The sequence below is a fragment of the Apteryx mantelli genome, chromosome 1 (assembly GCF_036417845.1).
Source record: "Apteryx mantelli isolate bAptMan1 chromosome 1, bAptMan1.hap1, whole genome shotgun sequence".
NCBI lineage: Eukaryota > Metazoa > Chordata > Aves > Apterygiformes > Apterygidae > Apteryx > Apteryx mantelli.
The window spans coordinates 138,990,550-139,014,110 of NC_089978.1; the positions used below are offsets into that span (position 1 = coordinate 138,990,550).

A 23,561-nucleotide genomic window follows, 5' to 3' on the forward strand; every position below is an offset into this window, starting at 1 on the left:
TCAGTTTCTCTCAGCCACAGCTATTCACGTTGAGGGCTGAGGATTGTGCCTTGTACACTGGCAATGAGGCTGCCCTGCTCGGTTGCTACATGGCATCTTGCTTTCAGGCTTATAGCTAAAAAGATGGAGGTGGGAACAATTTCTTGGCATATCCTAGAAGCTTTACGTATTACCTCTGCTGGTACCTTCTGACCTTACACAGTGATCGGTTCCCATTGATTGAGCAGAAGTATTTCTGCAATGACACTGGCATCTTCCTGCAGACCTGAGTAATTAAGTCCCTGTAAGTAGCAAAATAATGATCTAATAATAAAATAAAATAAAAAATGATCTAATAAAGTAATGGTCCAATTATGCATCCACCTATACTCATGCATATGCAGTTCTACCAAAAGTCACCACACAAAGCCCCCAGCTTTCTGAGTGCAAATGGAAGAGCACTGGTGAATCTGACAGTGAGAGTAGGATTTTGTCTGCTTGACCCTCCTGTTTGCACAGCCTTACCATTGGCTATACATTGTGTTTCAACCACAGTATCTTGTGGATTGTGATATAATTAAGGTCCTGGTGGCCAAGTACTTCCTCTGTTCTTGCAGTTAAGTGTGTTGCGCTGGAAAATAATTGAAAATTTAAATGAAAAAAAGAGGAAGAGAGAGTGGGAGATGGGGAGGGGGGATACACTCCTACCTACATGCAAAGAAATTCAGGCAGGATGAGAACTGGAAAGATCCCAGTGTCACCAACTTCCTTCCCAAAGAGATGGTCAGTCACACATAAATGATTCTCTGCAGATGTTTGCTTGGCCTGACATTAGGAAGGCATTTCTCTGTCAGTCCATTGTGTTTATGCTGTGGCTTAGTTTTTTGTTTTTTTTTTTCTCCCTTTGCTTATATGTTGAGAGGATGATTTGGTCCTAAATTGATTGCAACTTGACAAGGAAGTAAGGAAGGGTCAAAACAAATATGTACTTTATGGGCATTGTTAGCTTCCAAATGACTTTGTCTTCTCTAAATTTGTGTGAGATAACCTCAGGGAAATGCCAAGTAAGGACTGATCTGAAAGCATCACTAAGTTTCCCTTGCAATGCATTGGGATTTTGGTTGTAATACTGGAAGCAGAACTATTACGAGAGCATGTAACTACATCACTGTTTCCAGTGCTGTAGGAACTGTGGGCCAGCCAGTAAGGGCAGGAAGTGGACCATCACTAGAGTTTTTCTGCAGCTCCAAGGGAAATATGCTGTCAACAGTTGCTCTGTTGTGATCTCCAAGGAATGAAATATTAGTTAAGTTCTGTCAGACTAAGAAGTGAGAGTGAATGTCTGGAAGTAAATTCCCACTTGAAATCCTGTTTGACACTGTAGTTCAGGGATCTCAGCAGCTTTAACTGCAGTAATTTATGAAGTTAATGCCTTCAGTCACCCCAACAAGTGGGTGAGAAGCAAGTCCCTCTGAAGGAAGCACTAAGGACAGGTAAATATATCAAGGAAATTTCATATTTTAGGGTTTGTAGAAACAAAAGTTCCATATGATCTGCTGCTGAACATAGTACTTCTAATGACTCAGTTTTCGCCTTTGTCTCATTCATCTGACAGAAATTGGTACCATCCTAGGACAAGGATGGTATAGACAAGACTTCTGAGTGCTGAAGGCCTTTTTGATGATGGCAATTTAAGCAAATATTCTGAGCTGTGGAATTTGCTAGCTGAGGAGTTTCTGCTGCAGAGTGGGTTGCCTCCAGCAGATGACTGGGCAAAAATACTTAGGGTGGGAATCATGTCTTATGTGACTGCAGCAAAAACCGTCAGAATTTGGGGTCTGGAAAGCTGAGATCCATCACTGGATCAAACTGAACATCATCAAACTGGAAAGTTTGATGAAATCTTTCATGTCAGTGCATCATCCTCTTTAAGGTCTATTTCAACAATGAGTAATGTCAAAGACTCTATCACATTTAGGAACTATTCAATATTTAGAGACAGGAAACATACTCAGAATGGATGTTTCCTGAAAAGGCATGTAGATTTACAAGGAAGAAAAACTATGATTTAAGAGCCAAACACATCTTGGAAGTAAGTGAACAAAATTACCATTGGACCCAGTATGGGGCTGGGGTCTTTCTATTGATTTCCCCTGGAGAGAGATGTTTTAAATACATTATTGCAGTGAACATGGGCAGTGCAGTATATGTTTAAATTAATTCAGGAGCATGTCCTCCTCTCTGTTCACTCTGTAATTATGGATTAATATTACTGAAGTCAGGAATCCTGCTCAGATAGACTTGAGGATTGCAGTCATGTCCTCTGTTTTCACTTGAGTCTTGACAGACCTAAATAAGTAGGGATCTCTCTTACAGTGATAGCATTCAGGGGGCATATCCTGAGGGGAGAAGAGAGTGTAGAGATAAAATGCTGAATATGACCCAAACTCGGCTTGCAAAATGGCGAGGTAGCATGTCTTTTATGTCTACACTTGTTTCCCAGGCAAAGCAGGTGATTCTGGGAAGGTGTGTGAAGGGTCCAAATTTGGAAGAGAAAATAATTCGAGGCTGATGACTGGAACAAAATGCTCAAGCCAGAATGCTTCCTCCCTGGCGGAACTCTCCCACAGCCTGATGTAGTCTTGTTTAGCAGTCTGGTTTTAATTCCAGGATTGCGAAGTAAGCATGGCTCTTAAGACTCTGCCTAGGACTTTTTTTGTCTGCTCTTTGGTAATGAACCCAAATATATAGGAATCATGCCTGACTAAATACCTTACATACCATCCACTCCTCATCCCTGAAACCCATACCATTGTCTTGCCTGACTTTTCTAATTGAATTGTTGGGGGTGTAAAATCACAGTGTAAAATTTCCTCATGTTATTTGCATAAAGTTTAGAGACAGGAGCCAATGAAACATACTTTGAATTTGTTTTCCTTTTTAGACGGAGTTTGCATTTTGGTTCTTTCTTTTTTCTCCACCCCAGGCTAACTAATGTACGTCTGATGTCAGGCTTCCCAGATGAGAATGGTTAGACTGGCGTTGACATTTTTAGAAATATGTGCGAATGGAAAAATATCCTGGGAGTGCTGCCAATGGCTGATTCTGTGAAGTTTTAGAGTCTCTGTTGAATAGGAAACAGGAGCCAGGTACATTTACTGAAAAGAAGCCTTACTCACAAAGTGTGTCCACTCGGGTGTGTGTAATGCATGCCTTCTCAATTTATGAAAAGGACAGGAGGGAATTCCAGCAGGTTCTGACTCAGTTAGGATGCATTCAATTCCCCTTTCTGACCAGATGATAAGCAGCCAATTTTGTGTCTCTTTCTCAGAGGGAGGAACAGTTACAGCAATAGGTCCTGGCAAAAAGAGGATTTTCCAAGGTTTAACTGTGATAGCAGCAAAAAAAAAGTGGTTCAGACAAATCTCTTGCCCTGATTCATGTCTGTTCCTTCCAGTTTGATGCTGATGTGACAGGGACAAAAGGGCACAGAGCTGAGCTGATATGCTCAGAATCAAGCCTGCAGCTTTCCATTTTGGAGGGAGATGGTAGAGTTTGGGGGATGAGTGCAGCTGATTAATAATGCTATGAACGTCAGTAACTTTTATAGGCTTTGCAGTGCGCTCATTTTAACTGCCTCATCAGAGTAAATGCCTTGTTAACAGATGGTTGCATTTCATGCCATGCAGGTCAAATGCTGCTCCCAGAGATTAGCATTGCACCATCCACTTTACTACAGCATTGCAGAGAAGCAGCCCACCCTAAGTGAAGAGGGTCGCACATGGGTTAAACCAGTGCCAGACATGCTCTAAGGGAGCGATATCAATGCTCTCTGAAAACAGATTGGCTACATCTATATCCAGGGCTACAGCCGGCTCCCGCTGAGCTGTTGGCTCCGTGGAGTTTGGATCTCAGTGTGAGCCTGGAGCCAGGAGCTGGTGGAAAGGCAAAACAGCGCTCAGTGAGTAGCAGGACCTTGCTGCTCCAGCTGGACTCTGTGCTCAGCCTAAGCTGCTGAATGACAGTGTCTTGCTGCGTCCAGAGTGCTCTTTTTCAGTATCACCTCTCTTCTGCCTACTTTATGCTTGCCTGCAGACGAGTCTGTGTGGCTGCGACTGTGCCCGGTGCCGCATGCTGGCCTCCATGCTGTGGAGTGCATGATCTGACCTTGACAGGGTGCTCCAGGCAGGCTCATGTCATGGATGGCCCCCACACTGTGACACAGTGGCTTAATGGTGGCCCTAGAAGGAAGTCTAGATGCAGCTATTTGGGCACATCATTTGGTGGTGGGGTTGTTCTGTAACTGCTGTGCAGGGCACCACAGAAACAGATTATGTTGGCTTTGCACAAAGCAGGATGTTGAACTGAACTGGATTTGCTCTGATTCTTTGTAGAAGGATTTGGTGGTTTCGCAGGGAAACAAGGTTGAGGTTTTTTTTCAGTCACTCTATTTTGTTCATCAATAACTTTTGAACTTGTCCAATTTCAACCAAATTTGGCAAAAAGGACACCAGGCTTGACAAAAATATGTTCTTACAACTTTTGTAAAGGTAGCAGTTGCACAGAGGAAAGAAAGATCTAAATTAATACCCCTCTTCTTATGTACAAGTTATGACATTAGCTCCCCTAAACTCTTAGTCTACCAATACAGGAAAGATATTATGAATGAAATACATTATAAACCAGGTTATATTCACAGACTTCCTCTCTGAAGTGTAGCAAATACTGATTAGATGGGGTTTACAGAATAACAGCGAGAAGCAGACTTGTGTTTAGAAATATGACAGTTAATGGCTTGTGTAGATAGATATATAGGGAGTTCCTTCTAGCAGTACTTTCCAAACAGTTTTGAGACTTCTACCTTGCTCCAATGTCTGTTGTAACTGAGAGGGGGAGAGAGAGAGATACTCCCCTTGACTTCAGTGAGTTTAGGGTCAGATTCATCGAGGTCCATCTCATGCCACCCTGGTGTTTTACAACTTAAGGAAGCAAAGTGAGTAACTTAAGGTTCGTGTTCTTTGCTGCTGCACTGAAGTGGAGAGATTGGAGGGGTAGGAGGAATGGAGGGGAGAATTTACGAGAAGACCGGCTCTTTACTATTACACTTTAAATAGAGTGGCTTTAAGTAGATTGGCTTGCGTGCTCCTTAGCAGCCCGGCACAGCAGCAGTGTCACCTGCAGACCCTTTATTTCCTGGAACTGAGTAATTGCTCATCCTATTTGCTTTTCTAAGCATAAAGCACCCTACAGAGCATTGGTTGATTCCTCTTTACTCACCCACCAACTATCCCTATTTGTAATGTCCACTGGTGGCATTTGCTGTAGGACCTTCTGGCCTACTTAGAGTATGAAGGGAGAGAAAAGAGGAGCAGACTACTGTGCTGTGTTTAAGACAACCTAAAAAGCACAACTGAGCCCTAAACTCCTTGCCCAGGATCACACAGTGCCTGGATGTGGTACAGAGGGCACATTTCCTGATTGGGAAGCTAATACCGTAATCTTAAGGATCATGTGGTCACACTTTTTTCCCTCATGTTTTACATCCTTCAGGTACTGGTTCTCTCATCCTCTCCTCATGGTGAGAGGTGTGAGCAGTGAAGAATCTGAGGTTTTTGAAAAGGAAATATAGATACACATGCATTAGCAATATGTGATGTCTGAGAAGGCAGGTCAGAAAGAGCATCTTAAAGTTTGTTCTTTATCCTCCAAACTTTGGCCCAGCCCAGAAGGAAGTGTTATTTCCTGCTCTTTTATGGTAGGAGGTTTTGCTGTGTGTGAGGAAGAGATTCACTGACTGTAACCATCAACTTAGAGCTCTTAGTTGATTTTCTGAATACTTTGGGCCAAAGTTATTGATCATCCTGAAGGCAGAGCACTTAAACTTGATAGCTTCGCGTATGGAAAAATCTGTTTGGGGGTTAAAAGGCATGTTTGATCTGCTGCCATTGTTAAAAAAGACTGCAGCAATTTGTCATAAATATAGTGAAGGATTTCTTCAGGTATCTGTTAAAACATGAACACCAGATCAGACACTAGCAACAATTCTAGCTTTTTATCGTGCAAAGAAGGCAGAATCTGTAATAATCAGAAAATAAACTGAAAGAGCCCCATATTTAAAATCTGATTTTTAAGTTAATCTTACGATGTTGTGGAGTCTGACTCATTACTATTGAATACTCAGCCTGTCCTGTTCTGTGAAAAAGCAGCCTTATTCTGAATGGTAAGAACCACTGCAGAAGGGCTGCAGAAGAGGGGCAGAGGCCCAAAATGCCTGGCTTTGTGTCCAGTGCGGACTTCCAAGTTCTAGAAAAACCTTCGGTAAAAGTTTGTGCATGATTTTGTTTCCCTTTATATTCCATCACTGCAGAATAAATAGAGGGGAGTCTGCTGCAAACCAAGTAGAGCAGAACCTGCCATTTTCTCTTGACCATTTTGAAATAGTCTGCTACAATAGCCCAAGAATGGCACACAGGCAATTTGTGAAATCATTTTGCATGAAAGGTTTTCAGAAAGCTTCCTCAAAAGCTACCTACAAATTATTAACTCACACTTGAGGACCAGCTGCTTAGTGGCTTTTCAAGATAATGCTATAAGCCCACAGACTAAAACCAGGGACTGTCTTAGAAAAGCATCTTTTACAGAAAAAAAGCCGAATCCCCACATAATTGGGCTTTACCTTTTGTTTTTCCCCAAGGTGATAAATCATAAGATATTTGGGGACGGAAGTGTATGTGGGGCATTGCCACAAAATGTATATGTTCTGAGAATCATCTCTAAGTTTCTATGGCACAGTTTTGCATATTTTGGTGACGACTACATTTGTTTGGGGAAAAGGCAATGTCTGTAACAGGGACCTTACTATTGCTCTTCAGACCTTACAGTCAGGATGTTACAACAATTTTCCTGCTGTAAAGAAAGACCAGGCATTGAAGGTTTTTTTTTTTTTTTAAGCTGTAAGGTGGGAACACTTGGGAAACTTAATCTGAATGAAGAAAAGGCTGGATTTGAAGTGTGAGGATTTCAAATGCAGCAAAATCCTCTATAAATAGTCACATCTGGAATAAAGGTAGGCCTGACTCAGTGTAATTTAGTCCACTTTGGAATATGAAAACAAATTAAAACTATATTCTTTTCAAGCAGAATGACTATGAAAGGACTTGGTCTGGTTGAACTAACCAGACTAAACATGGCCTTTCTGTAAGTAGACAATCCCCAATTTTAAAAGTCATCTGATCACTCAGGAAAGATATTGGAAGTCATTGATAGGGAGACGTGCCATCACTATAATTTGCTGCAAAGAGCATAATTCTTTAAGGTGCTGAGCATTTTTTTTAGGTGCAAAGTTCCTTTTGTCACCTGTGGGTGTTGAAGGCAAATGGTATCTCTCAGGATGAGTTCAGTATCTTGAAGAATCAGACCTAGAGAAGCATTGAGAATGACCTGTACTGCCTGATGGGCAGATAACACCATACCTCTCCTCTCCATTCATTACCCATGAAATGTGAGTAATTTAATCTTATAAGACATGAAAAATTCTTTACTGTTCCTAACTGCAAAACTTACCAACGACTAGAACTTGATTTGAGTTGTGTTTGGACACCAAAGAACTCATCCTCTGCTATAGAACTGAATGGGGATTTTGCTACAGGTTTCAACAGATGTAGGATCAGGAGCTACTCCTGCTGCTGTCAGGAACCTTTTCCAGTGACTGTTGGAGAGAGTAGGAATGTGTCTGAGCTTTGCTGTGGGCTGGTGAAAAAAAGCACAATGAAAGCACTTTGAAAAAGGTTGGGGATGTGATAATTATTATGCACTGTCAGCTCTGAACCTAAACTGTGATTCAGTCTGTTTCTGTGCTCTCTAGAAAGGCATCACACAGCATTATATAAGGCTGGGTGTCACCATCAGTGTGTAATGCTTAACCTGGAAAAAAGGGAACTGCAGAAGGTAGACAGAATTTGAAGCAAGTGGGACTTCGGACTTTCCTTCGGGAAAATGTATCTGAGGGGTTACAAATGACAATCTGATATTGAAAGGCCTTCTATAACATCACAGCATGCTGCACTGATGCATGGGGATGAGTGTTTAAAAAGGTAGCTGGAATAGCAATCTATTCCATGTTTTCTTTCTTTCTTTCTTTCTTTCTTTTTTTTTTAACTCTGGATAATCTGAATGTTCCCATCAATGACCTATCCCTTTTGAATCTAGTTAAGTTCTTGTCTGGGAAAATTTTCTCCAGCACTAAGTTCCACAGTTTAATTATATGCTGTGTAGAAAAGTTTTTCCTTTTCCTTTTTTTAAATTTCCTGCCTTACATTTTATTGACTGTATCTGGGATTTTTTTATCAGATGAAAAAAAACTCATTCTATGTGTGACTGAAGTGGAACATAAGTCTGAAGTGGTTGCTGCCAAGCCCCCTGGATGTTCACTGTGGCCAGGGTTAGGTTCATTCAGATTTAGATGCTAATGAACATTCTGGCTAGTTCCTCTTTAAACTGATTGTGTTTTTTTTTTTTCACATACATTCGCATACATTTATATACATATTTCAGCATGTATATAAACATTTAGATCCCTGTAATGCATGTAAGTATTTTTCCTTTCCAAATTATATAGCTGCCAATTTCATTGGCCATTTTGTTGTGTATTCATCTAGCTCTTTCCTCTTTCTCTGAAGTTCCTCAAAATTCCTTTTTATCCTGACTACTGTAAATAAATTGGGTATTTGCCAGCTTCTCTATCTCATCTCTACCTTTCCAGAGAAATTATATATATTCAGTGAAACAAGACCATTGAGGACCCTTGCTTAGCCTTCTCCCATGAGGACACCAGAGGTGTCAGTGATAGTTGACTTTAAGCAGGTGCAGACTTCACAGGAAGAAATGACTAACGCAGTCACTGGAAGACGGTCCTTTGAATATGGAATTGGATGTTATGATCTGCTGTGATTTAGTTGTTTTGATTTGGGGGCATTTGATTTTGGGTTCCTGTAGTTTCTAGGAGGCCAAGCTACTGGCGAGTGACGTAAGTTAAGAGGAATGACAGTGAATGATAAGGACTCAATAGGGTACTAACTGTGTCCATTAGCCATTCTGGTGTCAATAACCTTGTTTGTGAGGAGATGTTCAAGTGTTATAGAGAAAGTATAACTGCATCTCTTGGCTGTAGATGTGTTGGACTCAACTGAAACATCCTTTTCCTCATTTTCAATTTGTGAATGGCCTGGTTCTTTGAACAACTACAAAAAAACGTGAGTGAGATTGGCTTATCAAGCTGTCATTCTAGTTTTGACAACCTCTATGAGGCTCAGAGAGACATCACCTCCTACGGGTTGTACCAACAGCTGTTGAATTTTTGTTCTGTCAGACTCAGCATTGCCTCACCAGCCTGAATTTACCCTTATTGACAGGTAGCTGGCAGCTGTAGGACCAGGAACATGACCTGGTATTACTTTATATTGAGAGGGATCGTGGTGTTTCAGTAATCCCTGCCTTATTCTTAAGATACTGTGTTCCTGATCTTCCTTCCCAGCTCACAGAGAAAGAAGTATGCCCTCATAGAGCCTCTGCAGAAGCAGGGGCAGATGAAAAATGATGCCACGGAATGATGGCTCTCATATCACTGAACATACCAGATCTGATCTGATTAAATTGAATGCATGGAAATGGAATAGATAATCTAACCTTTATGGTGGCAGTTGAAGTGTGCAGTTTCAGTAATTGCTGGTATCTGTCTTAAAAACAATAGGCCCGGTCCTGATCCAGTTGAAGACTCTTGGAGCTGTGCCACCAGCTGCACAGGGATCAGAATTGAGCTCAGCGTTCTGTTTTAGCAAGAGTGCAGTTCAAGGGGAGTATACTGACAAGCTGCTTGATATTGTCCCATTCTACAAAATTAGAATATTTGTCAATAAATTAATATTGAATCCAGTTACCATCAGCTAATTTCTTAGGCAAGCCTGTTACAATCTTCAATATCACTATAGAGTTTCAAAGGTGTGTTTGCTGAATTATTCTTTTGATAAAATCCCTTAATAAGGAAGTCTGCTCTCCATCTGGTGCTGATCTTACTTAAATTACAGTGAGACTGGCAGCTAGTTCATTTATGTACAGAATAAGTATAAAAGTTGCATAAATCTATTAATAGTGATAAGTCCAAAATATACTTGTAGATTCTTGAGAAAATAAACTATGAACCTTTCATCTTAAGACAGGAGCTCTTTGTAAGATGAAAAATTATCTCACATGTTTCTGGTGCCGCAGTATCAAGTAGTGATGCTTGTTTTTCGCAGATTCCTTTTCTGCTAACTCTTGTTCCAAATATAGTACTATAATACTTGTCATAAAACATACACTTTATATATGAGGCAGAATTCTTTGACTTTAAAGATTCAGTTCTATCCTTATGGCTGCATCGGTTACTTTAAGTGCTTTCCAGTGATGCACTGAGCAAGAAACTAGTATCTATCTGTGTTGCTTTCAGTGCTCAACAACATTTATATCCAATAGTGGGCATCTGTTTACCATGAAGCTGCAGTTACAGGGAATGTAGTATACAGACGTCAGGTGATTTGATCAAGGCTATCCAGAAATAAATAGTCATTGTATATAATTTAGGATTTAGTTTACCTTCTAGGTCACAACTCCTTCTCCTGAATGACTAAAATAAAATCATACTAGTTTTAATTTTTTCTAGAATCTCTACTAAAAATCTTGTTTAAAATAAGTAAGAGAAATTTGCTAGCAGATTAGGATGGCGCTTGCTAAGTGTAGGCCTAAAATGGGATGTGTTCATAAAAGAAACGTTACTTTCATGGCTTTATGGCATAACAATGCCAAAAGACATTTTGTTAGGTAAGGATGTAAATATCCAAGCTAGAAGTCTGTAATGACACCAACCACCAGTCACAGAATCAGAGCTTCAATGACCTTCTCATTGAAAGAGCAAGAAGGGGAGGAGGGTATGGAGGGTTGGTCTCAGCCTCCCAAGCTATCAGAGATGAATGATCCCTCCAGGAGGCTGGCAGTAGTGAGAAAACACTGTGGGCTGTTCTATTTGACTGAAGTCCTTTATGATCCATCAAGTCTAAAGTTGACTGGTTATACTGTACTTCCCACCCCATAATTTCTGGTTTGCTTACTGCATAAGCTTCAACCACTCAATTTTTCATGTGAAGTGAAAGGAGGAAACAATATCTAATCAATGTGAGAGACTCAGGTTCAAGTCCCTCATCAGAATGCTGCCAACTTGGGGTTTAAACTGGCTTGTTAACATCCCAAGGAGATATCTGCTGAAGGAATGGGTTTATATTTTTGGCACTCTTTTTCACAAGCAATCCCACCCAGTGCTTGATGCATAACACAGAAGAGTATATAGGTCAGGCTTTATTTGTCCACCTGACTGATGCATCTGGCAATGTGGCAAGACACAGAAATCCTCCCTTTAAACTTCTCTTTTGTCATCCTGTACTGTATGTTGGTGGTGTTCACAGTTGTCCTGTGAAGTCACACTGAGTGAGACAATTTTTTGTTGTTTCAGTTAGCAACATGTTTAGACTGACCAGGAACAATTGCACAGTTACTGGCCAGGATATGTGGTCTTTCAGCCTAAAGTGTCATTGGGGGAATTCTTTCAACCACATAGGTACAAGTGAGTATCACAAAGAGATGTCATAGAACCAGTCTGTTTAAGCTTGTGGGAATTGCAAGATATTGTCTACTAGATGAGCTAATGACTGGGTCTCTGGGCCACTGTTCCCATCTGACTGAGAAAAACTTTGCCAGAGAACACTGAATTGTTCCATGGAAACCGTTTCTTCTGAGGGCCTGACATCATCCAAAGAAGAAGGTTAACTTAAAAAGTCCCTGCTCTATTCCATATAACAGCTGACTGCAATGCAAATGAGCTCATTGGACTGTGCCTCTGCATCCTTCTTTCCTGGTGTTTGTTTCCTCGCCTGGAAGAGGTGAGGGCGAGGAAGTGCAGAAACCCAGTACCAACCTGGTGTGAATGGAGAGGTCCTCTTTGCAAGTGGTTCCCCTGCTGTTCTAAGCAATTGCTCTCCTGGCCTTTCATGCCTCTCGGATGATAAGACAAGGTTGGAAAGTAAGATATTGTCAGAGTCCTGTTTAATTCATAGTCAGCTTAGAACAGCTCCAGACAAATACAAGTTCAGGACAAGAGACTGCAGCTCAGGACAAACATTACTCTAAAGGACTCCTGATATGGATTTGACAAGCAAAAACTTGTTGTGTCAGTAATACCAAGGAGCCTGGGATATTATCTGTTGAACAGAAAACTCACAGCTGCTCACAGCAGGACACTGCTGCTTTATCAAGCTTTTCTCTGGCTGCTGCAATTCCCCTTAGCTTTTTGGTTTTGTTTTGTTTTTAATCATCTTTCAAACTGCAACAGCATTTGTTGTCCTGAGGTGCTGATTCTAGTGGAAGAGATTCTGGTGGAAGCTTCTACTGCAATTTATTCAGGTTTCATTTCAGGTCACTAGTCACATCCTCCTCTGGCTCTTGCTGTGGGTGTCCTCCAGCTGGAGGAATTGTCTGGGAGAAATGATGTGACTGGTGTGCTGAGGTCACATTTCTAGATTGAGGGTGGACTGAGGGAAGCTTCTGCCCTCTGTGTTCAATGAAGACCTGACATTTGAATGCAGTGAGGATGTACAAGCCTTCAGTCTTCCTTCTCTCTCATGCATATCCACTGCCCTCCAGGTAGCCAGTCACATTGGGAATGGCCAATAGAAGAGAGCAGAGGATGTAATGGGTGACTTTAGTTGGCATCTGGACGCTGAACAGCAAAGTGTCTTCGCTGCATTAGGCTACTTCACCAACAAAGGACTCATTGATTGCTCCCTGGCTCACCATCAGAAATCCACATGAACTACTTGAGTGGAGGTGGCAGGATATGTTTGCCCCAAGGCTAATCTGGAGAAAAAAAACAGGCAGAGGAATACAACATGCTTTGTCTTCTCCAGTGCTACCTGCTAGCTTTGAGAGAATGGAAAAGCATGAGGCCAGGCAATCTAAAAGAATGAAATGAAAAGCTAGTTGAGACCTTCTGGTGAAGTTCTTTTTGAAAGTTGGAATAACACTCTGGAGCACAAATGATCCCTCTGCTCACCTTACTCCAAAAGCAAGCCACTCCTGCTATTTCAGCAGAATTACTTCAGCTAGGTAACCAAAAAAGTCCTCAGAGAGCTCACTGCTCCAGTAAGTAAATGGGAGTCTTACTACTGAGTGGAATCCACAGCCCTGAGTTAGGATTTTAATTCCCATTCCCCACATAAATGCCTTTTATATCAGGTTGTAGATATTCTGTGGGCAAGGGATCTTTGATTCCTTCTAGTGAAGAATTTCATTTTTTAAAGTTTAAAGATTTTTTGAAGGAAGAAGAACTGGCCTTCTAGCCTTAGACTCAGTGGTTACTTCCTGGTAAGAATCTTTTTGTAAGGGTGGTATGTTGTCCAATTGCTGATTCAAATGATGCTGAGGTACTCCCTCTAGCACAGGGAATATTCACTTGTTCGTACAAAGTGTGAAATCTCTGTGATCATTGCTTCTGACTGCTTACAAAATGCCCTCAGGAAGCTGGAGATGAAAGTTCAGATACAGCCAAAGGAGGGAATTGGGAATCTTGGAGAAGAACTCTAGCACTCAGCTAGGTGATAAAAGAAAGTAACTATGTTTCCTCTGACCATCCTAATTTCTGGGACCTGGTAGAGCTCAGGGTCCTAACTGATGAACACCGTGTCACTTCTGGGGTTAAACAGAGGCCAGAACCTGGGCACTTGAGAAACCGAGTCTCCTAAGAAGTATGAATGCAGGGTGATACAGCAGCAGACTGGCTTGGGATTGTGATGTTTTACACTTTGGATTATGGTGCCTACACATGCAATTAGTAGGGATTCTTTTTTTATGACCTGGTCCTTCCTTCCCCCATCAAGTAACTGTGTTTTGGTCTCATGAAGTATAGATCCTCAATGGTCTGTCTAGCGTGGCATTCAAGATCATGTCCTGAGATGATATAGTTAATGAAGAAATGTGTAAAGGAGCATTTTACTTTTATCCCAGCTGATTTACTGATATTGAATTTCACTAACCTGTCTCACAAGAGGCCCTCATCACCTCACAGGAGGAGCTCTGTAAGCTTTCTAAAGGCTTGTATGGTGTCAGCTACCCATATGACTATCTGTGAATTGAACATTTCTACCACCTTCCTATCCAGGGAGATCACCAAAGCAATAAATACAGGCAATAAATAAATAAATTTGTGAGCAACCCTCACAAATACTGAAGACAGCTTGCTAAAGACACTGCAGCAGTCAGAACAGCTGTGGGACAAAGTAAGTGATGTTGTCTCTCTTTGTTTTTTAGAGTGACCTGGAGGACATGCAGTTGTGCTGTTCTTCACATGGCTTTCCATGGCATTGTCTTCTGTAGCACACTAGTGAGCCACAAGACTGGGAGAGAAATTCCAGTGTGGGGAGGGTGTGAGTCATGGGATGGTGAGTGAAAGAAACATCAGGATAAAAATAACAGAGCACAGTACAATGCACAATATTAATCTCTTAACCCATGTTATCCTTGCTTGTACCACATATACTACTATATCATATCATAGATCCTCTACTGCCCAAAGCAGATCTCTCTGTACGCTGCTCTGAAAGATTATGGCTCAAGATGCCAGATTGCTGGGGCTTTTAATACTTGTGCCTTTAAATTGGCTGAAAATCAAAATCAAGGAGATGCTGCAATAGAAAAAATATAATCAAAGAGTATCAAAATGCCACTTCTGCAACATTCAGAATTTTTGTATTTTATTTAAAAATGTAAGGTTCCAATTAATTTAACATCAGTTGAATGGATTTGGAATTCTTTCTCTTTTAGAGTTCCTCTCTTTTTCCAACTTTCATTTTGTATTACTTCCTGCTTCCCTTCAGAGGGAGAAAAAAAGAAAAGTGCAAAAATACCCTTAAAAACTGACAAAATATTCAAATTTGATTCTAGCTAACATGAATCAGCAGGGGGAAAAAAAATAGAATCAGTAAAATCAGTAGAAAAGCCAAATGTTTAACTTTGAAATGTTATTCCCTATTTTCTGTTCAAATCTGCCATTCTGGCCTGGCTGAGCTTTATTCTGAGGGAAACAGTCACAAGAAAATCAGGAGTCCTTCTACACAACTATTATTTTCAGCTTGACTAGTTTTAAGTATTTAAGTAAAACATATAAGTTAGGAACCCAGTCACCTTGATATCTCCCATAGTCAATAGAGCAAAATAGGGATTTGCAAAGAGCTGTTCAGAGCTTAGGAAGGCTATTACCATTGTTATTTTTCAATTCTGTCAGGAATCTGGGCCTTGTTCCTGCATCATAAACAGCAGCAGGAGCTTTTCCTTAACTCCAAAGGGCACCAGCTCTGACACTGAGTTTTCCCTGCAGATTACCACGTAGACAGCTCTTTTGTTTGAAGCTCAGTGCCTCTCTTATTTGAGGGTGGAGAGAAATGTTTATTTTATTTTGCACAGATTCAGTTCAAAATCTCCCAAATGGATTTCACTCTGCCTTTTTTCTCATAAGTCATCTTTGGGCTTTGTCAGGACTGCAGAAACAGTTGCTGAAACGGAGGAACATAGTAGCAGGGCAGCCTTCTCCAACCAGCAGCAAGGTGGTTGTGTGGTCCCAGGGCTGCAACACTCAGAGTGTGAATGTGCAGCTTTCCTTCCTCGTTGCCTTTTCAGGGTGCCTGATAGAGTGAGGCATTTGCACACGCACTGAAAAAAGATGCTGTTTAATCATGGCATCCCAGGTGACTTAAGTCATGCAGGTGTATGTGAAGTAGTACGGTTGAGGCGTGCAGTTATGATTAGAATACATCTTCCTCCCTTCCAGACCCCGCTGAAAAGAATTTCTTTGATCCTCTAAACTAAGGTATTTTGTATAATCCTTTTTTTTTTTTTTCTTTTCCTATTTTGTCCTAAAGAGGCTGCCTGGGAAGCTATTTGGGAATATCTTTTTATATGTGTGTGTGTGTGTGTGTGTGTACATATATATATGTTATCTAAATATATATTGGTTTTAACCAATCTTCTGGGTTTTTTTACATTTATATTTCCATTTATTTAACTTATTCTTGTATATCCTCTCTTTTTATTTTCCAATATACAAAGAATTTTTTTCTTTAATTGTAATCATGGTTTGTTGTCTTTGGAACACATTTTATTTACTATTCAATAGCCACTGTTTTTATTAGGACATCGTTTGATCGTAACTTTAGGCCCAATAAAGTTCCAGGGCTAATCTCCTGGGAGAGGATATTTGTGGTCTGTATTTTCAGGGAGGGAGTTTGGAAGTAGAAAAAAGCTTAAGTATTTTGGCCTCAGTTCAACTCTGAAGTCGAGAGAAATCTGTCCATTGCAAATAGTCATTTGGCCACCTGAATCAATAAGCATGTGCAAATATCTGGCTTGAAGGGGTAGTTGTATTCACTGTATTCATGGCAAGCAGAAACATAGGCCTTCATTTGTATATATTACTGCAGGGAGACTGACCTATTTTTCTTTGGAAAAAAACCTGCTGTAAAAATCTAACTTGCAAGAACTCTAAGAGGTGAAAAATAAAGTTTTTCTGTAGGATATTGGGTTATGCAAACAAACTGGTGAAGAGACTTTTCCAGCAGGAAATCTGCTCATGGTGCTTGGTGACACTCAATTAATATTAACTCCCTTGTAAAGAAAGTGAAATAATGGTGCATCTTTCATTTGGACCCAAGCCATAATTCTGTATCTGATGTGGATCCTAATGATTTGCTCTTGATATTGACTATAACTTTTTGCATTACAAAAGGCTTGTTGCTTTTCTCCTACAGATGCTGACCATTAGGAAGAAATTGCTGCAGAGACTGAAACCAAATCTGTTTATTCCTTGTTCTCAAGCCATCTTCAGTTAGGAGACGTTGCCAAAAAACTTTCACCTGGATAAATAACCATGATACCTCCATCAAGAATATATTCTCAGTGAATTTTTTATTCAAACTGTTGAAAATCTGTTCTACTTGGAGGTCTTTCTCAAACGGAAGTTGTTCAGCACCACAAAAGGAGTATGCTGAGGCCCCATAAGTTTAAAAGCTACTTTGAACTCACTCTCAGGCACAAGGAGACTTTATTACCTGAGATTTTGTTTGGAAATATATCATAAATGAGTTCTTCTTATACATTAGGGATCTTCTACCATGGCTCTTTCATATCCAAATTTCTCATCATTCTGGAAGAAAATTCAAGTATTTGTGCTTTTTCTTTTTTGGTGCTTATCTTTATTTATTTTGAATTCTTGAGATGTGTTGCATTTCTGGAGTTAGTATTCAACTTTTAGCATAAAAATGCTGTACATACAAGTCTAGAATGCCTCTGAAGATTAGTCTAATTTTTCATGTGACTTTGCCTTGAACATTTCTTTTTCTGTTTACATTGCTATTTAAAAAATGTGCATTACCTGTATTCTTCATGCCTTTTGCCCTGTCTATAACTCAATAAAATTGTCTCCCCTTCCTGCAGAACAACATCGTATGTGCATAGCAGTGATAAAAGTTTTTGAATAACAATGATTGATAATTATAAATGGCTAAATCTACATCTATATTTACATCTATATCTAATCTCTATCTATCTGTCACAGCCTGAAAGTCTCCTGATGTGGGATTTAAAATGATGAAAATATACCAGTGACCAGTAAACTCAGTTCAGGAATATGTCTCCATAAGGCTGTTTTGGACTTGAAAAGTAGATTTCCCTGCTCCCTAAATACATATGTTTATTACATTTTACACTGTGGCCGAAGTTTAGAACTGGTATTAGCCATGTGAGTCAATGGATTAGTACCCATTTACATCTGTTATGTCACTGCAGCTCAGGGATAAATAAAAGACTGCAGTATGTCCTTTGTCACAGAATATAGAAGTTTCTGAGGAGTGTCAGCATAACCTTTTGGAGCTCCAGTCTTTGTAAGATTAAGAAGGAATGTAACCCAGTAGATCACATGCAAAGACCTGGGTTAGGCTGAACAGCCTAGCATGGGTTTTCTTTTTGAGAGTAAGCAGTTGTCTTAGATGAGATTCAAGCATATGGCTCCCATTGGAAGTTAACTGAATAATTTGAGTATGGTACATAAATTATCTGTGAGAATCTGCATCCTACTGACTTGCTCATGCACCCTGCTTTTGAGGCAGAGCACAGACAGTGCCAAGGTCCCAGTGAGCACTAAAGCAGCAGACCCAAGGGATGGAGGTTGTTTTGCTTCACTGTATGAAGAAGCTCACTCAAAAGAGAAGTCTCTGAGAAGTTTGCGTGAGGACAATACTTTCTTGTGCTACTTTTTGAACTGAATGTTGTAGGACCTGGCTCAGCCATTTTTGGAGTCTTTCAGACAGATTCTCAGCTGGCATAAACTAGCCTAATTTCTTGGACATTAGTGGAGCTCTTCTGTTTTTTACCCATTGAGGACCTGAAAGCTTAGCTGCATTTAACTGAAACTTGCTTATATGAAGCACAACCTTTTAAAGGAATTCGAGTTTTTCTTGATCTTCTCTAGCAAGGAAAAAATAAAAGAGTAATTTGATCTGGGGAATCTGTGGGCTGATGCAAGACTCATTCCTTTAAATGGTGGGCGTGTACCCTTGTCATGTGGATGTTCAACTTCTTTCCCACCTCCTTGATTTTCTGTGTTTCTCTTTTGTAGTGGTAGACCTACTGAGGTGTTCAGTTCTATGCTTAAGAGTAACCCTAGCTGATGTGAACAGACTACACAGATGCACAAATAGCTGCAGGACTGTGTCTTTAATGAATAGATTTATGCATGTCTGGAAATAGGCTTTGATCTTCGAGTGAATTTGTCAAACCTCTGTGGGTCATAAGCATTCATAGACATTAAAATCCCTTAGAGCAGGATGTACCCTCCAATGTCTCTTCTGCTTTGTGGCTTTTCTTGGCAGATTTGTTAGAAAATGTTCACTGGCAGGAGAAAGTCGAGGCCATTGCACAAAGGTAGCTTTTACTGCCACAATATTCCTTTGGGTATCCAAAGTTTAATGAAGTCAATGGAAAATTTTCTATCAATTTCAGTGGTTTGGGAACTCATCTTTGCTGTAGATAAGACTTCATCAAATACAGTTAATTTACAAAGTATTCAGAGAAAGAAAGACATTCCTCATCCTTGTCCATTTAATGCTGTGCTCCAGGCCTGTGTTCAGGATTTTAAATTGAGTAAATTGAAAACTGCCCCATTTAAATCTAAAGAAGTCTGAATTGATTCAGTATAGTTGTCACAAGTGAAGGGCAATAGGACCTCCAGGGAGAGGTTTGAGGACTGAGAGGGATGACAGTAGTCGTTTTTGCTTCTACCTTCCAGGGGCACAACTTGATATAGAATTATACACACATTACAGCTGTGACCTCAGACTGCACAGGCGGCTAGTCTGTCTCTGTCTCTATAGACTCACCTCCAGCAAGACTTATCTTCCTCACCACGCTGTTGCCTGCATTCACACTTTTTTCTCTAACAAAAATGACAGCTTCTGACTCCTGTTGCATCTCAGAGATACAGTATACACATCTAGACATCTGCAATCAGTAATGATACATTCATGTAAACAAGCAGCTGGGGCTGGCTTATAATTAGAATTACTGGTATATGACATCTTCTTTCATTTAAGTGAATGACTGCTTCTATTTTGCCAAAAGAATATTCATTAATTTCTTTCTAACTTCTCCTTATCATTATCAGAAGATGGAAAGCAAGTTTTGACTTCCTGGAGGAACTTGTTTACTTGAACACATTATTTTGATTATGGACAGCCAATGGCCTTTGGCTTCATTCTTTTTCTTGCCCTGCTCCCCTGATGCATGCTGCCAGGACAGTCAATGTTTATAGTGCCTGGTGTTTTCTATTTGCACAATCCAAAGACTTCTCTTTATAATTAATTTACTGCTATAGCTTCTGCAAAATTCTGACAAGTGCATGGAATTGCAGAATATGCATGGTAAAAAAACAGAACCTTCTATTTGGTGCTGTGGTAAAGCCAGAAAAGCACAGCCTGGATAGAAATCTTGAATTAGAAACAGACTTACCATAGGGTGCAGCCCTCTGATTGACAGAAACTAGGGGGATTTCTGCTTCTAACATTATTCCTTAAGTATCTGCCATGGGATGAGTAGATTTTGATTTGCTTTAGTACAGAAGTTCTTATTTAAGGAATAAACTGGGAAGGGGGCTCAAGCAAAGGATAACAACAAAAGCCTTTAATTTGAAGAACTGTAATCTTAGCTATGTGGTCTGCACAACAAGAGTTATATATCTAGATGGATTGATATTTTCATGGTAGATCTGAGAGCCTGGGATACTGCATGCCAGGATCAGACCACGCTGGTGGCAGAATTGGGTTTACTCATTCTTTGACAATTAGGAGATTCTGAGAATGATTTCCACTTTGAGCTGGAATGAAAAGTTAAAATAGCAAAAATGTTCCTGGTTCAAGAAGTTGGTATTTCCGACTAGGGTAATCAGATCAGTTTGGTACTATTTATCAGTTTTTAATTTACGATAAAATCCAATTTGGATGAAATGAAAATATCTTTGACCTGAAAATACAGTCTTTGTTTAGAAATCAGGGAAAATGGGAAAATGAATTATCATTTGACAACACCATAAACTCCAGAGGTACTTCCTTGCTAACAGGTTTTGGTTTTAATAAACTAACATTTTCTAATGATAAAAAAGCTTTTGCAAAAAACTCTTTGACTCTGTCCCCAACCATGTCTAGCACTGTCCTTGGGCTTTAAGCCTATAATTACAGGGAGAAAAGTTCAAGATATGTAGGAAACACAACACAAAAGCTCCTTAATAGTAAGAAATGTAATAGATTAAAATCTATAGATTTGAATATGATACAAGGAGTTGAATGTGATGCATGGATTTGACTACCAGGGATGTTTCAGTGGGGGATTCAGGTCCATCAAATTGTGTGTGTTTGCAGCAAAGAAACCTTGCACAGAACATGCCCATAATATGCACAACTAAATCTGCTTCTGACACTCTACTGAACACAAAGTTCATTCATTGTTATTGCTGGGTTTTTAGGAGGCAAGATGAGCAAAATCAACATCAATTTCTAACAGATGGGTCTAGAGAAGGACAGCTGCAGGCACACGGTACACTACATACGGCATGCATGGGCACGTGGGATCCTCTTCATTCAGAGCACAGGAACCTCCGTGATATGGACAGTGGAAAAATACAATTATCTGAATTAATTGTCACTCCACAGATCCCTTTACTTTGTGCTGACCAGTGGGAAAAAGTAGGCAGAACTCAGGGAACACAGTACAGAGGTGCAATTTGTCACGTGGAAGTAAGGGCAATAGTGACAGGGCATATTACTGTCTATGCAAGATGAGCAAAGATGTTCCTGTGAGCTTCTAGCCTTTTCTTTTTTGTTCTTGGTATTTCATTTTATCTTTTTTTACCTCTGGGCCTGTAAAGCTGGTAAATAAGATTGCAGCACAGGCGTACAGAAAATAAAATATAGCAGAAACATGTGTGAACAAGATTAGTACACCAAAACAGTGCCTCTCAGCACATTAACTGCACTGTGGGGGCAGTACAGCTGGGGCAGGCCTTGCAGCATTTGTGCCTGGGTACAGCAGATGCAGGCAGAAAATACTAATGTGGTGCTCTAGAGAGAAGGGCTCTCATTACTGTTCATTAAGTGTGGCCAAATCCTGGGGTTCTGTCACAGCCCAAACAATAACTGCTTGGGTTTGTTTATTTCTGGAGAATGAGGTTGGGCAAGAAGCATAAGGAGTTTGATTTTCTTTTTTTTTTAATTCTGTTTTTTTTCTCTTCAAATCAGCTTGGAATTCTACAATTTTAAAATGATTTCAACTGTCCTTTCTCTATGTCTCATGCATGCACCTACACACACTTTATAACTCTGTAGGTCACAAACATAAGACATTAGGAGTCCCTTTAGGATGAGAAATCCAATAATGACCAAATATGTTTGTTAATGATAGGGAGGGGATACTTTTGGATGTGATGTTTGCTGTTGATTTAAAATGCTTGAGGCTGCTGCTGCAACCCCTGTGCGCTCAGTTCGGTAACCTGTCCTTTGTTCCATGGACTCTTCATTTTTGGGAGTTTGACATGAGGAAGGGGCCACTGGAGAGTAGAATTAGATGATGCCTAAGAAACACATCCTGGTAAAATCTCCACCTTTCTTCTTCCCAGCAAAATCCCTGCTCTCTCCCATGCAGTTCTGGCTAGAGAGACTTTCCTTGCAGCAAAAACCACTTGCTTGTGCCAGTCTTCATCCACTCACTGCTCCCTCCTCCCTCATAGGCAGCAGCAGCAACAGCTCTTTCTTCTGGTTCCAGAGGGGTGCCCCAGTAACATAATGGGGGCAAGGCAGAAGGGAAAAACATCTTTTTGATGCTAGATGGGGTCAGGGTGCTCTTCCTAGCTACAAAGATTAGCAGGTCCAGTTCTGCAGTGAGCCTTCTACCTCACTCTGAAGGTTGGATTAAAGTTACCTCTGGCCCAGGCCTTGAAACTATCTCCCCAGTTCTTTTGGATTTAAAAATGCCTCCTTTCAAGCTATAGCTGAACCTGGTGTTTTGAGTCACTGAGTTTTAAGTAAGTACTAAATGGTTGTGAAGCTCATGGCCATGAGGGACCTTCAATGAATATGAAGAGCAAAATCTGGCCCACTCTGGCAGCAGAAGGACCACTGATGCTGCAAAGGGGTCCTCTGGGGAACATAACCCCTAATTCCTCTCTCTGCTGACCAAGAGAAGGAGACAATAAGGACCTCACTGAGCTGTGCTGAGTCCTGGTGGAGTCAAGGGCCCTTAGTTTCTCTCTGTAGTGAGTAAAGCTTAAAGCAGCTTTGGGGAAGAAAGGGCTATTCTTTCTCACAAGTATACTGACTCAGCTCAGGAGCAACTCCAGTGAGGCTGCAAGAAAAGTAGTACCAAGGAGTGAGCAATGAGCTAAGCAACCTTTGGGAGCTGAAGGTTCCTCAATGAAGGTAGCCTCATTGCTATTTATATATGGCTAAGAACTATTTTATAAAGGGATCACAGGTATCGTTCCTCAGATGCATAGAGGTTACAGACCTGTGGGAAGGATAGCCAGTAATTGGGGTTATCTTAAACAAGATCACACCCTGGAAGAAGAAACACGGAATGACATTCTGAGGAGAGCATGGTCCCTACAGTGGAAAAAGATGGAAAGCTGGCCAAAATGCCGGGTCTCTTATTTACTTTTCTGTGTACTCACCCAAGTATTTAGAACTCTGTTTTTTTCACATGTTTGTGTGATTCAGCTTTTTGTAGAGCTTAAGGTTATAACGATTTATAATTATGGATCAGGGGTCTGTGCACAAGAAGGGTTATTGTAGCTGTCTTGAAAGGGTTTTTGAGGCTGTAGAAGTTGTCCAGATGAGTAACCGAAAAAGACCTATGTGACTCAGGTGGCCGAGGCATATCATGGCTACCAAGTTACAAACAGAAGCTCCCTT

General features: G+C 40.5%; 1 pseudogene; it reads left to right on the forward strand.

Moving 5' to 3' along the window:
- LOC106488771 (very long chain fatty acid elongase 7-like) overlaps positions 1-17,537 on the forward strand; it is a 47,782-nt pseudogene extending 30,245 nt beyond the window's left edge.
- Positions 17,538-23,561: the final 6,024 nt, after the last annotated feature.